A 17,539-nucleotide genomic window follows, 5' to 3' on the forward strand; every position below is an offset into this window, starting at 1 on the left:
CTAGTAAGGAAATACACACAAGGTCCTGGCTTGAGTAATTCCATTTTTCTTTACCCTCTGAATGTTCGATTGCATACAAGTAGAAATTCATGTACTCTTATTTGGAAAATGAGCCGGCTTCTAGAATTCATTCAATAGCAGAACAATGCCAAATTTCAACACGCTTTTTTGACGGCTTACTGGTCTCTCACAACGCAGTCATACGTAAAAACCAGCATATTAAACCAGAAACCGTTTGGAAGATCGGAATTTACCACCCCAACATTTTACTTTGAGGACATGGTGCGTAGAAACCAGTATTTAGACAATCCGCACAGTCCAGCAGAACTTATTGGTATTTGCATAAAAAAAACTACGCACTTACATAACACATGTCATTGTAGCTAGTAGATGCAAAGACGATAGTGAAATCCGCATTTTTAAAATCTATGGTATAATGTTTGGGCTGTCTCATTTCATCAGCAGGCATGGAACCGGACCCCGACAAACTGCAATGCATTAGGTTGCTCTCTTCACCCACTAATGAGCAAGAAGTTCGCAGTTTCCTCTGATCAATCGATTTTTATTGTAGATTTCTAAACTTAAAAATTATTACAATGCCAAGATTGTATGCTCCCACAAGGAAAAACGCACTGTGGGATTGGGATGAGCAGGCTGAAATGGAATTCCAATGCTTGAAGAAAGCACTGCTTGATGTTAAAATATTAGGTCATCCAGACTTATCCAAAGATTTTTTCTTGTCTACAGACCTTTCCATGGTTGGGCTTGGGGCTCACCGGTTTCAAGAGGCGGAGGAAAATGGTGTTAATGTACAATGGAGCATAGCCTTTGGTAGTCGTGTTCTGACAAAATCAGAACGAAATTACTCAGTCACAGAACTGGAGCTGTTAGTCGTTATATGGGCTTTCATGAAATTTCGTCATTTTCTATATGGTAAATAAAGGAAGGTGTATACAGACCATCGTGCACTGCAATTTCTAATCTCTTCAAAACTGACACAAGAGCGCCTAAGACGCTGGGCTCTGTATCTTTTCAAGAATTTCAAATGACCATTATCCACATCCCTGGTGAGGAGAATACGGTTGCAGATACCCTGTCTCGTGCACCAATTGCACTATCTAGAAATAACAAGGAAGATCAACATGACAATAATTTCAGTCTTCTTTACATAAAGTAAGTCATATTTGAAAATTCAGTTTCGTCCTCATTACAGAACATTGGGAAAGAGCAGGATAAGGTTCCAGTATGGAATGACATTAAGGAGAAGTGGCAAGACAAAGCTAACACCGAAATTAGGCAGTATTACCCGGTCAGGAATAATATTCTCTTTAAACGTAATTCTGGTAACAATTCTTTTTGGGTGGTATGTATACCTGATGAGCTAGTGAACAAACTCATCTGGTACATTCACCTTAGTTATAAACATTATGGTGCATGTAAGTGCTTCTATACACTTCGCCGCAATATGCTACTTTAATAATATGGTGAAGAGAATTAAAAATGTCCGCAACAGATGTAAGCTTTAACACAAAGCAAAGTCAGCCACTGTGTCACTTCAGACCCCTTTGTTTCCTATTATCGGCGTAAAACTGAGGCATGTAGCAGCAGTTGATTTATTAGGTCAGCAAATGGGTATGCTTACATTTTTGTAGCAGTTAAGTTGACATCAAAATACATTGCACTCACTCCCTTGAGAAAAGCTACTGCAAGGACAGTTGCTGCAGTTTTCTTAAAAAAAATTCCTAAAAGATGTAGGCCACCTTCATAAGGTTATATCTTAAGATGTAAGCTTTAACACAAAGCAAAGTCAGCCACTGTGTCACTTCAGACCCCTTTGTTTCCTACTATCGGCGTAAAACTGAGGCATGTAGCAGCAGTTGATTTATTAGGTCAGCAAATGGGTATGCTTACATTTTTGTAGCAGTTAAGTTGACATCAAAATACATTGCACTCACTCCCTTGAGAAAAGCTACTGCAAGGACAGTTGCTGCAGTTTTCTTAAAAAAAATTCCTAAAAGATGTAGGCCACCTTCATAAGGTTATATCTTAAGATGTAAGCTTTAACACAAAGCAAAGTCAGCCACTGTGTCACTTCAGACCCCTTTGTTTCCTATTATCGGCGTAAAACTGAGGCATGTAGCAGCAGTTGATTTATTAGGTCAGCAAATGGGTATGCTTACATTTTTGTAGCAGTTAAGATGACATCAAAATACATTGCACTCACTCCCTTGAGAAAAGCTACTGCAAGGACAGTTGCTGCAGTTTTCTTAAAAAAAAATTCCTAAAAGATGTAAGCCACCTTCATAAGGTTATATCTTATAATGGGTCCCAGTTCCATTCCCATACTTGGGTATGCATGCTATGTCGACAGAAAATAAAACCTGTTTTTATTTCCCTGTACTAGCCAGCATCTAATCCGATGGAATGTAGTATGAAAGAGATCAATAAATAGTGCAGACTGTACTGTTACAGTAAACACAGAACATGGGACTCCCATATTCACATATTTCTGGACATAAACTAGTTACCACATGACTCCACATCATTACCTCCTATCCTAGCTCTCAAAAACGAACAACCATCGGATAGGATCATGGAAATGGTACCCTTTTGACAACAAGAAAGTTAAGCCACAGAGTAGTTCTAAATACTGCACTGCACAAAATAAGAGAGGTGGCAGAATGAAGATTTAAAGTTCTCTGTAAAAGGATCACAGTATTAAAATTTTTCTGTTAATCAGAAGGTATTGGTTAAGAGTCACCGTCTCTCAAATAAAGGTAAGAGTCTTAGTAACAATTCTTTCCTGATATACAATGGCCCATTTCGCATTCGTCACATTGTTCACAACAATGCGGTTTTACTGGAAACTTTACATACTCACAAGAGTAAAGGCCTACATCATATTTCACACATAAAGCCATTCATTTGAATAAGCTGGTATTTTCAAGTATAATCTTCCATGTATACTTTCTATGTTACGTGTTACTTTTAAGGTGTATTTTCTTCATTAGGTTAACAATAAGTATCCACTCAAGGTAAGAAAATACGACTCCACAAGAAGCTTTCAAGAGACAGCGAAATGAGAGTGAAGTATTTCTTTTCTTTTTCTTTTCCTTTAGCTTGACGCAGCTGGCCACAAGGTAGGTCAAGGTCAGAGGCATTAGCGGGAATTTGCCGCCTAGAATAGGACGCTGTTACGAGTTCACCTTTTTTGTGTGCACCTCCAGCGGACAGGTCGTAAAAATACGTCACAACCCTCACAGAAGCATTCCTTTTAAGAGAGAAACAGATTTACTTTCCTCCGCGGAAAATAATTCCTCTGTCATTCTACTTTCAAATAATCAGTAACTTTTAATGCGAACATTTTAGGTTAGGCGTTATCGTGACTGTTATTGACATTAAATGAGACAACAAGTTTACTGTTACCAGTCACTGTTTATTTATCTCCACAACGCGTTTCAAAGGTTTAAACCCCCATCATCAGGTGGATTTACATTTGTTAATATGACATTTGTGTGTGTGTTGTGTTACGATTTTTTGGAGGAACGTGTGGCACTGTCCCCAGTGGTCACATGTTTCTTTCACAGTCGTAACACATCACACGTATACTATCATGATAGTGATGTGTTACAACTGTGCAGACTGTACTGTCACAGTAAACACAGAACATGGGACTCCCATATTCACATATTTCAGGACAAAATAAACGAGTTACCACATGACTCCACGTCGTTACCTCCCATCCTAGCTCTCAAAAATGAACAGCCATTGGTTAGGATCATGGAAATGGTACCCTTATGACAACAAGTAATTTAAGGCACAGAGTACTTCTAAATACTGCACTCCACAAAATAAGAGAGGTGTCACTGTCTAGAAATAACAAGGAAGTTCAACATGACAATAATTTCAGTCTTCTTTACATAAAGAAAGTCATGACAATTCCTTTCACAGTCGTAACACATCACACATATACTATCATGGTAGTGATGTGTTATGACCATTAAAAGGACCTGAAGACAGTGCCACAAGTTCCTCCAAAAAATCGCAACACAACAAAGATACACACACACACACACACACACACACACACACACACACACACACACATTTCATAATGACAAATGTAAATCCTCCTGATGATGGGGGTTTAAACCTTTGAAACGCGTCGTAGAGATAAATAAACAGTGACTGGTAACGCTGAACTTGTAGTTTTATTTAATAAAATAATCATTATCGTAATAATATAGTTCAGCACTTACTAAGTGATGAAATGATTATTCTCCACAGATTACGACATGTTACGTACAGAAACATCCAGTTGGTAAAGCATAATGTTAGTTTTCAAAACACTCCAGAAGTTGACAGGTAATAACACTTGTCAATTGTATGAGAACTGTATGAGCTGCCAGTAGGAAGAGATGCGGAAAACACAATCGAAACAACAAGATGACATGACTCTCAGAAAAGGATTAGTGTTAAGCAATACAAGAGGATTCAAAGGAATTCCTCCATATTAAAGTAAGTAAATGAAGGTAAGATGCCTTGAGGGTCCACTGTAGACGCCTCCAATACTAAATATTTTGTAAGAAGGTCTGTGGAAGGCACTTCATTTATTATATTATTAATAAATCGTTATTATTACGATTATTCTAGGAAGAAAACTTTTCTAAGGTGCCAATGGAGTCTCACAAAAATAATTTAGGGCAATTCTCGAAAAAAAGAAGGGCAGAAATGCTAACAATCCATATTATGTAGAAAGGTAAAACTAAAGCCATAGAGCAAGGTAACATTCATGTTTGTTTCATGAAGTTTTTCACTGTCGCAAGTAAACATAGACAAATACAGCGCTGTGGAGTTTATAATGGGTATATCTATGCCAATAACGAAATCTTTTCAGATAATAATAGAAATCAAACAAGGAAGGAAAAGACCAGAGATGGAAGTAAATCATAATAAAATGAAAGCAAGCGAACCAGAAACGATTAATTTAAAAAAAAACACAAAAATATTTCATGTACTAATAATCGTTTTGCAAGTGTCAGAGGAAACTGAACTGGGAAGCCAATCCGAAAAGAAGAAAGCTTATTACTTCTTAGCTTAGACACTAACGAATTTCTTCCTTTAACGAAAATGACGACAATAACGTGCCAGGACCCACTGCAACTTAACCATAATGAGAAAATAAGAATGTAATGTAACATTAATACTACTGTTAGTATCAGGTCTAATCAGCATCCCACAGTGAATACAACAATGAGCAAGCTAACTATCCCAATGCAATTTACTACAATCCGTATCCTGTAGAAAGATGGATCTGATTTATGTGTAGTATAGATCCCTGTGTGTTTTGTGGTAGTTATGATGATGGTAGGATAGTACATCCAATCCCCAACAAAAGTGCTCTCCTGACCACAAAAATAGCTGTTGAACAGTACAATATTATTCAACATATGATTATTAAGACATTAAGGTTACTTAAACAAAGGAGTCATATATGTCACTGTTAAGATTTTTAATCAATATGCTCCAAATACTGCCTGTGCAGGCCAATATTTTTTTAGCATTCTTGCATAAAGCTGCCTCAAGCACCATGTCCTCTGTCCATATATATATATATATATACAAAACATTTGTTATGCAATATAATATTTTTTGTGTCATTTTGTGTATGAAGCGGCAATATGCATGGCATTTCTCAGGCAATAAATTATTTTGTGTGTAACACTGTACAATGCAACACACGTTGTTAGATGTTTTTATTATGAGGAAACACTGCCTGTGCAGAGTTATTCATTTTTCGATTTATTCTTTATCTTTACCTTAATAAGCTTCATGAGCAGATATCTTAATTAGTAACTAAAACAGTCCTCATAATGCCACACATGTGAGTTCTGTGTACAATAGTTTTAGATTCATGTTAATATATTTGTGTCTCATATGAAACAATTTATAAACATTCATTCATATAAACTGCATGTGCAGTCACTTACTTAACTATTTTCACTTATGTGGGATCTGACAGGGCACAAACAAATTACAAAATGCACGCTTGATGTCACTTCCAGTGATGGCAGCAACCAAGGAGATCTATCATATTGATGGATGTCTGCTGTAAATACCTGTTCTTTAGTGACAAACAGTGACCAATGCTGAGGTCTGCCTTCGAGAGCCACAATTACATAGTTTTGTCTCAGTGAAAGGACACTGACAATACAAGCCAATACTGAGCTTTGCTTTCGAGAGCCATAATTACACAGTGCTGTCGCAGTGAAAAGACAGTGAGAATACAAGCCACTGTGTCACAAAAAATGCAGCCTCTCCAAGTAGAGGTGTCAGTGAGATAGGCACTGTACACACTGCTGCATGCTTCTGCCACACTCTAAGTTGAAGTGTTAGTGGTATAGACACTAAACAAACCTTCACACACAGTTTACGACATTGCTTCTCCTCTCATATTTCTACAAGTCTGCAAAGTGCAAAACAATAGGAAACTCCTTGTACAGTGAACATTCCCTTTTTACAGAACAATAACACTCTACATGTTTTTCTTGTCTTTTAAGAAAAAAAAAACTTAACGCATTGAAATTTTTCATGTATTAAAATGTGCGTAATTACGTATTTTAAAAGACTCCCAAAACTGTCTAAAGATAATTGAACCATTAATGACCAATTCTTCGAACATTAATAGAACATCTACATCTCTATATATATTTTGTTTAAATATTTGAACGTTTTTAGTAATTAAGAAATGCTTCGTTATATTCTTTGTAGAAACAATATTTACTGTCTATATGTTTGCATACAGACATATTTCATAATTAAGAATTTTAGCTCCCTTCGTCCTATTTGTACATAACTCTCGTTCAAATTCTTAAGGGACCGGGAGGCTATATGAGGAGTGTGTCAGAAGTCTGCTTTACATTGAAAACAATTTATACACCTTGACACTATTCTCAGATATCTATAGTAACAATCTGAGAGCGATCCTAAGCATTGTTGAGAGAAGAAGTCTGTCTGCGAGAGTGGAAGGAGTAGTGTCACTCGGTGATGGCAGATCTTACCAAACTCAAGGCCTTATTTCATTTATATAGCCGAAAGAGATTTACATGACATCACTATGCTTGAAGATGGAATTCAAAGTAAAATTCGCAAGCATAACGCAAAAGCAATTGCAGGGTTAGACTCGTGATTGTCAGTCCGAGTTTGCGAATAATCCATGTTTTGCTTGTCAGTTGAAGAAGCCTCCTTATTCTCCGAATAATAATAATTATTCTCCACTTCCGAACAATATGCTGTGGTTATTAAGTGTTAACGTAACTTGAAATGAAATAATTCGTTAATCTGGCACCCAGCCATGATTGACACCTATGTTAATAGCGATAAAAGTGCAATAGTATCGAAGGAAATTGACGGAGATCCGAAATGTGAAATGATTTGGTCGAAGGTCACGGTTAAAGCAGGCTCAGACATGGTAATTGGATGTCTCTATAGGCCCCCTGGCTCAGCAGCTGTTGTGGCTGAGCACCTGAAGGATAATTTGGAAAATATTTCGAGTAGATTTCCCCACCATGTTATAGTTCTGGGTGGAGATTTTAATTTGCCGGATATAGACTGGGAGACTCAGACGTTCATAACGGGTGGCAGGGACAAAGAACCCAGTGAAATTTTTTTAAGTGCTTTATCTGAAAACTACCTTGAGCAGTTAAACAGAGAACCGACTCGTGGCGATAACATATGAGACCTTCTGGTGACAAACAGACCCGAACTATTTGAAAAAGTTAACGCAGAACAGGGAATCACCCGATCATAAAGCGGTTACGGCATCGATGATTTCAGCCGTAAATAGCAATATTAAAAAGGGTAAGAAGATTTTTCTGTTTAGAAAAAGTGACAAAAAGCAGATTTCAGAGTACCTGTTGGCTCGACACAAAAGTTTTGTCTCAAGTACAGATAGTGATGAGGATCAGTGGACAAAGTTCAAAACCGTCGTACATAATGCGTTAGATGAGTATGTGCCAAGCAAGATCGTAAGAGATGGAAAAGAGCCACCGTGGTACAACAACCGAGTTAGAAAACTGCTGCGGAAGCAAAGGGAACTTCACAGCAAACATAAACATAGCCAAAGCCTTGCAGACAAACAAAAATTACGCGAAGCGAAATGTAGTGTGAGGAGGGCTATGCGAGAGGCGTTCAATGATTCGAAAGTAAAGTTCTATGTACTGCCTTGGCAGAAAATCCTAAGAAATTTTGGTCTTATGTCAAAGCGGTAGGTGGATCAAAATAAAATGTCCAGACCCTCTGTGACCAAAATGGTACTGAAACAGAGGATGACAGACTAAAGGCCGAAATACTAAATATCTTTTTCCAAAGTTGTTTCACAGAGGAAGATTGCACTGTAGTTCCTTCTCTAGATTGTCGCACACATGACAAAATGGTAGATATCGAAACAGACGACAGAGGGATAGAGAAACAATTAAAATCGCTCAAAAGAGGAAAGGCCTCTGGACCTGATGGGATACAAGTTCAATTTTACACAGAGTATGCGAAGGAACTTGCCCCCCTTCTTGCAGCGGTGTACCGTAGGTCTCTAGAAGAGCGTAGCGTTCCAAAGGATTGGAAAAGGGCACAGGTCATCCCCGTTTTCAAGAAGGGACGTCGAACAGATGTGCAGAACTATAGACCTATATCTCTAACGTCGATCAGTTGTAGAATTTTGGAACACATATTGTGTTCGAGTATAATTACTTTTCTGGAGACTAGAAATCTACTCTGTAGGAATCAGCATGGGTTTCGAAAAAGACGGTCATCTGAAACCCAGCTCGCGCTATTCGTCCACGAGACTCAGAGGGCCTTAGACACGGGTTCACAGGTAGATGCCGTGTTTCTTGACTTCCGCAAGGCGTTCGATACAGTTCCCCACAGTCGTTTAATGAACAAAGTAAGAGCATATGGACTATCAGACCAATTGTGTGATTGGATTGAGGAGTTCCTAGATAACAGGTCGCAGCATGTCATTCTCAATGGAGAGAAGTCTTCCGAAGTAAGAGTGAATTCAGGTGTGCCGCAGGGGAGTGTCGTAGGACCGTTGCTATTCACAATATACATAAATGACCTGGTGGATGACATCGGAAGTTCACTGAGGCTTTTTGCAGATGATGCTGTGGTGTATCGAGAGGTTGTAACAATGGAAAATGCAGGAGGATCTGCAGCGAATTGGCGCATGGTGCAGGGACTGGCAATTGAATCTCAACGTAGACAAGTGTAATGTGCTGCGAATACACAGAAAGATAGATCCTTTATCATTTAGCTACAGCATAGCAGGTCAGCAACTGGAAGCAGTTAATACCATAAATTATCTGGGAGTACGCATTAGGAGTGATTTAAAATGGAATGATCATATAATGTTGATCGTCGGTAAAGCAGATGCCAGACTAAGATTCATTGGAAGAATCCTAAGGAAATGCAATCCGAAAACAAAGAAAGTAGGTTACAGTACGCTTGTTCGCCCACTGCTTGAATACTGCTCAGCAGTGTGGGATCCGTACCAGATAGGGTTGATAGAAGATATAGAGAAGATCCAACGGAGAGCAGCGCGCTTCGTTACAGGATCATTTAGTAATCGCGAAAGCGTTACGGAGATGATAGATAAACTCCAGTGAAAGACTCTGCAGGAGAGACGCTCAGTAGCTCGGTACGGGCTTTTGTCAAAGTTTAGAGAACATACCTTCACCGAAGAGTCAAGCAGTATATTGCTCCCTCCTGCGTATATCTCGCGAAGAGACCATGATGATAAAATCAGAGAGATTAGATCCCACACAAAGGCATACCGACAATCCTTCTTTCCACGAACAATACGAGACTGGAATAGAAGGGAGAACCGATAAAAGTACTCAAGGTACCCTCCGCCACACACCGTCAGGTGGCTTGCGGAGTATGGATGTAGATGTAGATGTAGATATGTCATTGTCTATTATTTCTGAAGTGTCAATAGACTTAATTTTTGAAATCCCTTCTCACACGTTGTTTAGTAGTTAACAGGACCCAAACAAACTCCATTTTGAAACTTCCTGGAAGATTAAAACTGTGTGCCGGATCGAGACTCGAACTTGGGACCTTATCCTTTCTTCCAGGAGTGCTGGTTCAGCAAGGTTCGCAGGTGAGCTTCTGTGAAGTCTGTAAGGTAGGAGGCTAGGTGCTGGCGGAATTAAATATGTGAGGACGGGGAGTGAGTCGTGCTTGGGTAACTAAGTTGGTAGAGCACTTGCACGCGAAAGGCAAAGGTTCCGAGTTCGAGTGTCGGTCCGGCACACAGTTTTAATCTGCCAGGAAGTTTCATATCAGCCCACTCTCCGCTGTAGAGTGCAAATTTCATTCTAAAAACTCCTCTTTATTAAATTCATTCTTAGTAACAATAAGCTTTAGCTGCTGCTGCATGCTGCTGCCCATTGCTGCAAACCACATGGGAAAAGGCAGTCATCTAAAGTGGTGAGTGTAGAACTTATACCCAAAACAGAGACACTAACACACCACAACATCTTCAAGTTTGCACGTGGAATACCTAAATATGCTCAGGTTAAAATAACACGTCAGAGTAATACTGCTCTGCAAGTTAAACAAAATTTTGAGAAAATATGGGTAAGACTTGAGGTAAGGAATTTTTATAGAAAATTTGACCATCTCTCTAAATATTTGTACTTAAAACACCTTCAACTGAGTAAATTATTGAAGTTCAGCAGCTAATGTTTTATGCAGAGACTGCAGTCGAGGGTAAAACGAATATTATCTGTAAATCTCATAGTAAGAAGAGATACAGATTGATATGGCATCTAAATAGCCAGTGTAATAAAGTATGTAAATTTAGTGAGCACAAATTCTTCGACAAAGTGGTAAATAACACAAATACTGATTTAATAAGGAAAAACTGTGCTTGTTACCGAATGGAAACAAGTATGGCATTAGTAAGAAATCACGTTGTAAGAACATTAATTCAATGATTGTTGATATAAAAGGCACTATTATTTACAATAAAATTTACAGATCACAACAGGTTGTCCTTGATAGTAAGGTTGGAGTTGCGATCACTAAATAATGTCAGGGGAGAAGTAAGAATAAAACCACGATTGAAGAACACATAGTAAATGGTTTTAATGTAAATTAAAAGCATATCAAGCTCTAGTTCTCAACTCAGATAAGGGAAATACCTTGGTGATTATGTATCTAGATGATTGCATAAGCAAAGTTAAAGAATTGTTACAACGAAATGGTATTTCTAGATTAGAATATGATCCAACTAGGCACTTTGTTAAAGATATAAAATGTTCCTTAAAAAAAGACTTCTTTGCTATTGAATTAGAAGACTTCCAAAGCTTTAGAGGTAATGAACCCACATGCTCCATACTCTAGGGCACAACCTAAAGTCCACAAATAAAATATTCCTATTGGACCAATAGTTAATTACATCGAGAGCTCTGCTTATAGGTTATCTGGTAGACTTAATGCATTTCTTAAGGAAAATTTTGTGTTCGCTCATCAGTTTTCGTCAAAGAACACCTATGAACTAGTCGATAACACTAAAGACATTGAAATATGAGAAGGGTGTAAGTGGGTGTCTCTAGACATAACGAATCTTTACACCAATGTACCACTTAAAGAAATTTTTCATATTGAGAAGAAAAATTTTACGAAACACAGATAGCTTTCTGTAGGTGAAGTAGATGAATTCATACAATCACTTGAACTAGTCCTTTCTTGTAACTATTTCAGTTTCAATGATATTATATATAGGCAACAGGACGGTTTAGCCATGGGGTGTAGCTTATCAGGGACCCTGGCCAATATCTTTCTAAACCATCTTAAGAATACTATGTTTGAACAGAACCCAGAATTGGAAGAGGTTGTACGCTATTATTACCGGTACGTAGATGACACAATATTACTGTACAATGATGAAAATGGTAGCTTTGATATGATATTGGCGATCTTTAACAGTTTACATCAAAAATACATTTATTTATTAACAATAGGTGGATAAGAAAATAAATTTTTAGATATCTCTTTGATTAACAAGAATTACGCTGACAAGTTTGCAATTTACAGAAGACCATCTGCATCCGAAGCTGTTATTCCGTTTCACTCAGCACATTTCAACCAGTACAAAGCGCCCTTGTTTTACAGCCTTCTACTTGATAATGAGCAGATGAGGAAAGAAAGGACATAGCAGTAAGTAATGGTTTCTCACTGGACGTTGTTGATAACATTCATACTAGAATAGTAAAGAAGGATTCGAACCTGTTAAATGAAATGGGACAATTCAGTACATAAAATTTATACAAGTATGGAGTGCAAAGGCCAGATATCTAATAAGATAGCAAGTGTGTTTAAGAGCATTAATGTTAACGTAGGTTTCAGTAATAAACACATTAGGTACAGAACTAACGCATTCGATTGATCACACTGACCGACTGATGAAATCTGGAATTTATAAAATTTGATGTGGTGATTGTAATGCATTCTATATTGACCAGACTGGTAGATCATTTGAGGAATGATACCTAGAGCACAAATACCTACATATAATTAAACAATAAACGTTTGAGGAACACGTCAAAGCCAAGAAGCATCATGGAGAAAGCATTGTTGACAATTTAGAGATTTTTCACTTTGTAGATAAAGGAGGAACGATAGATTTACTAGGAGAGATGGAAATATTTATTCATTTGGGTAATGAGCGTGGTGACCTCTTTGAAACGTCCAGTGAATTCTTTTAATTTTATCAATTACACATATATTGTTATATAATACATATTTATTTCTGACAAGCTTTGTTACACAGGAATGTTAATAGTAATAGAATATTGCTCTCTTGACTTTGTGCGAGTTCTTATGCCTTGCGAATATATTGTTATTTCTATTGCTTATTTTTAGAGGTTGACGATGGTGTACCTGATGTGTGGGTTTAGGTAGGCACTAGTTCAGGCTCTGTCGTCCCTTTATCGGTTTCCTTGTCAAGTTAGCGTCCGTCTTCTCGTTAGAAGTCCTATGTCCTTCTTTGTGCCACTGACTGAACTGCGATATACGGATTCGTCTCAAATAGGCTCTTTCATGCTATATGGAACAAGTTGTGATGTCATACTTGGCCCTCTAATTCGAGTGGTTGGTTTGACAGTTGCTGACAGCTCTCCAAGGATTGCACATGCTCTTGAGAGTACGTATTTGTGAGAGTACCAGAGCCTATCTGTGATATATTATTCGTTACTTTACTAATAATGTTGACTTCTCTCTTCAGAAAAAATCTTCACGAGAAGAGCAGACAGTGCTGCACTGGTATGTAACACGAGGGTAACTCGATATACGCAGGTGAGTGGACGCTCTCTTGTTGGAATTACGTCTTTGTGGTCAACTATGGCTTAATGTAGGTCCTAATTTACATTAGTAGTGTGTGTTTACCTGACGTATTTCATTTGGGTAGGCCATTTAGATATGGGAATTTTTTGTTCAGTTGTGTAGATGTTTCTGTCCATTCGGTTTTTACATTACCCTGACGGTGGATTGTAATTATTACATCTATGCAATCTCCATCTGCATGTAAGTGTTGTAATGATGGTCTGGGATGTGGAGATTATTTTCTAGTGACTTTTCCACGATTATGTTATTAAGAAGTGATATATTCGGATATTATATGGTGAAGTGTACATCATATTTTATCCATGTCAATTTTGGACCCAATGTGGACTCTCATTTGCTTTAACATGTCATGGTATGAGCTTGAGTTTACCTCTTGGTTGTTGCCTTTGCCCTATGATTTACACGGAACAGTTAACTTCCGCTTTGGTTGAGCGCTATTCCATATATAAAATCCGTAGCGACATGGTTAGCTAGTACATTTGTTAATTTCGCGACTTTCCATAATGTTAACTACTGTTAATGTTTTGCTTTCCATGGATACTCGTCAGAAGTGTGATGTTAGGAATTTTCTGTACAAATAACTGATGTTGAATCTTCCTGGCAGATCAAAACTGTGTGCCGGGCCGAGACTCGAACTCGGGACCTTTGCCTTTGGCGGGCAAGTGCTCTACCATCTGAGCTAGTCAAGCACGACTCTCGCCCCGTCCTCACAGCTTTACTTCCGCAAATACCTCGTCTCCTGCCTTCTAAAGGCAGAGGCCCCGAGTTCGAGTCTCGGTCCGACACACAGTTTTGATCTGTCGGGAAGCTTCATATCAGGGCCCACTCTATGGCAGAGTGAAAATGTCATTTTGGGAACTGATGTTGGTTTGCTGTCTTCCAAATAGCGCTTTTACAATTGGAGACATAAAAATGTTGCTGGTATTGTTGAAAAATATTTGCTTTTTAAAAGTTAACGTAGGCAATATCCACTTTTCTCTTGTGGTTTCCTTTGTCTTATTACATGGGTGGACATATTTTTTTAAAAATTTTACAGTCATCCTCCTAGAGTGTTCTTTTGGTTCCTCCTTACAGAGTCTTGTGTAATAACCATTGAGTAGAGCTATGATGTTTCAGTAGCTGTAGATCCTCTTTTTAACGCGTCGTTCCTTTTTGTATACTTACCATAAAAATTACCTTGGCTCTATAACCCCTTTATTTTACATGATATATCAACCTGTTATCTTACTTTTACTTTTTGACAAAAACTAGAAGAGTCTTATCACGCATAACCATACATATTTGCAGACAATGGATATACAGGACCGATGTTGCATTTCTTTGACACTTCTGTTTCATGAATACTTCCATTAGGTTACTGATGTCTTCACAACATGCATGAATAACTGCTTAATTTCTGCTAGTGCATATTACGTTGTACCATGTAGATTTTAATTAAGACTGATTTCTTTTACTTATGTGAATTAATGTGTAACAAATGCTTTATTTAGACAATAGGCTCTGGCTTTTTGCTATGTACTTATTGTTCTTTTATAACCTTCACTGGACAGTCCTGAAGATGGCATAGGGTAATGTCGAATCAGGTTGCTTAACAAATAAAACCAAAATAACGGCTGTTGGTATTGTATTATTGGAAATCGACCAGCCGAAGTCCCGCACTCCAGACATAGGAAGGAGTTACATTTATTACATGTCATGTACTGTAATCCAGTAAATTCCATTGCACAAGTCAGATTCTGTATCACTTATAAATTCTTGTTCAAATACGAAGTCAGGTAACTTATCCAAATTTTACTTTTAAATTTCTCGTACTCATACAACACGGACACAGTGTTACGCAGGTTAGATTTCGATTACTGATAGCTCAGGTTGCTTATCGAGTCTATTTTCACAGACGAACATAGGCTACATTAGCTGTAGCTACGTTACATATATTAGTTGCATATAAGTTATAAGTTTCATCCTCTACATCGCCCAAAATATATGCTTGTAGACAGATATTTCCTCTATAAAAATTGAGCATTTTGCAAATCCCGCAGAAAATACCAAACGCCATTTTGTTTTCCCAACACGCCCTGTTTATTCACTTGTGCACATAAAAATCGCAAAATCAATACATATAACCGATAAGACCCTTTTAATGTACATAGCTAGTGTTATAGGAATACCCCAATTAGTCTTTTTGGTGATCTGTGCGTATACACTGTACGAAATTCAGTACACAGGGTTGCTACCTGTGGCAGCAACGATGGCACTAACACGACTGGGCATCGAGTGGGACTGGGCTTATCTGACAGATACGAGTAGCTGAGGTTTTCAGGGGACACGAGGTCACAACAGTCGAGCAACCTCTGTATTGAGGTAGGTCAGAGTTGCAAGTGCTACATGTGGTCACATGCTATGTTCTCGAAAACATCACAGAAATATTTGAAGTTAGCGACACTGGCCTTAACATGTTAGAAAAGTAACAGCTGCTGTCCAAACCTACCTTCTATGAGGACGAAGTACTGGGAACCTGAGAAGGTGACAAAGGCAATTTTTCAAAGTTAGTTCTCCTACGAGCTCCCATTCAAGGATACCGCCATCGTCATGTTGTTCAGAGCATGTGAAAAGGCGACGTGATGCTGCTCCAGTGTCCAATGTTGCCTCTGGGTGCACAACTTTCGCCGAACTTCTCTTTCCTGTAGCTTCGAGAGAAGCGACAACAGTTACCACTGCGACGACAGTCCATGGTGATTGCAACGCAATCATGAAGTACGTGCGAGTACTAGACGTTTACATACGATCCAGAACGATTGAGTGAATGAAATATCGGTCCACTCGGGCGTTAGTTGTGTGGGGTCGTTGAGATCCTGCATGACGTTGAGGAAACATCGTCAGATGATATAACGATGTTTCTTGGGCACCAAGTGAGTAGCAATAAAGATGAGTAACGACGAGTGTAAAGAAATGAAAACTTTTATCGATAAGAATGTATTCAAGACTTTCTGAAGCATGTCTATGAAATTTAGTCCTTTGTTTGGAGAGAAACATAAAAGAAACTAAATAATGCATACTAAAATCTAATAAATTCTATCTTCCTAATTTCTTTCAATATGGGTCTACAGCTTCTATAACTTTTTTTAAATGATGTTATCTTGCTTTCAGCTGTCAGTGTTTCGTTTGACGACAGCAGTTTTGGCATTATGCCATTTTCAGACATTTACAAAACGCATTATAACATAATGTGAATAAAGTGGGATGGTATGTAGAGGAAATTTCGTAGTTTCTTGACATTCAGATGCTTAAAAGATTTTTAAGTATAGCTTTACAACAGGCAGAGAAAACAAATTTAATATACATGCACATCAAAGATCAACTAATGGGTGATAGCTGTCAATATTCCATTTCATGTACTGCAATTCTGAGTAGACTGATTTCGACAGTTATACTACCTAGTAAACAAGTGTTTGAGATCTTAATTCGTGACCTTTGCCATTCGCGAGCAAGTGCTATACAAACAGAGCTACCTAAGCACGACTCACGCCCCGTCCTCGCAGTTTTATTCCTGCGAGCAGGAGAGCTTCTGTAAAGTTTGGAAGGTAGGATACAAGGTACTGGCAGAAGTAAAGCAGTGAGGAGGGGACGTGAATCGTGCTTGGGTAGCTCAGTTCTTAGAGGACTTGTCCGCGGAAGGCAAAGGCCCCGAGTTCGAGTCTCGGTCCGGCACACAGTTTCAATCTGCCAGGAAGTTTCATATAAGTGCACACTCCACTGCAGAGTGAAAATCTCATTCCACTTTCGTTCTACTTGTCCACCGTTCTACTAACGAACAGTGCGCGGGGAAAACGAACATGTAAATCTTTCCGTGCGAGCTCTGACTGATTTTATTTTATCGAAATGATAATTTCTCACTATGTAGATGGGTGCCTACAAAGTATTTTCGCATTTGGAGGGGTATATCGGGGATCGTAATTTGGTGAAAAAATGTCGGCTCAACGAAGAACACCTGTGTTTTAATGATTACCACGCAGACTCGTATATCCTTCCATAATACAAAACGAAATGCCATTCTTTGAAGTTTTTCGAGGAATTTTAACAATTTAATAGTCTTGAGAAGTATTTTAAACTTACGCTTACATCTCACTCAAGCCAC

Source organism: Schistocerca cancellata, chromosome 9 (assembly GCF_023864275.1).
Source record: "Schistocerca cancellata isolate TAMUIC-IGC-003103 chromosome 9, iqSchCanc2.1, whole genome shotgun sequence".
Taxonomy (NCBI): domain Eukaryota; kingdom Metazoa; phylum Arthropoda; class Insecta; order Orthoptera; family Acrididae; genus Schistocerca; species Schistocerca cancellata.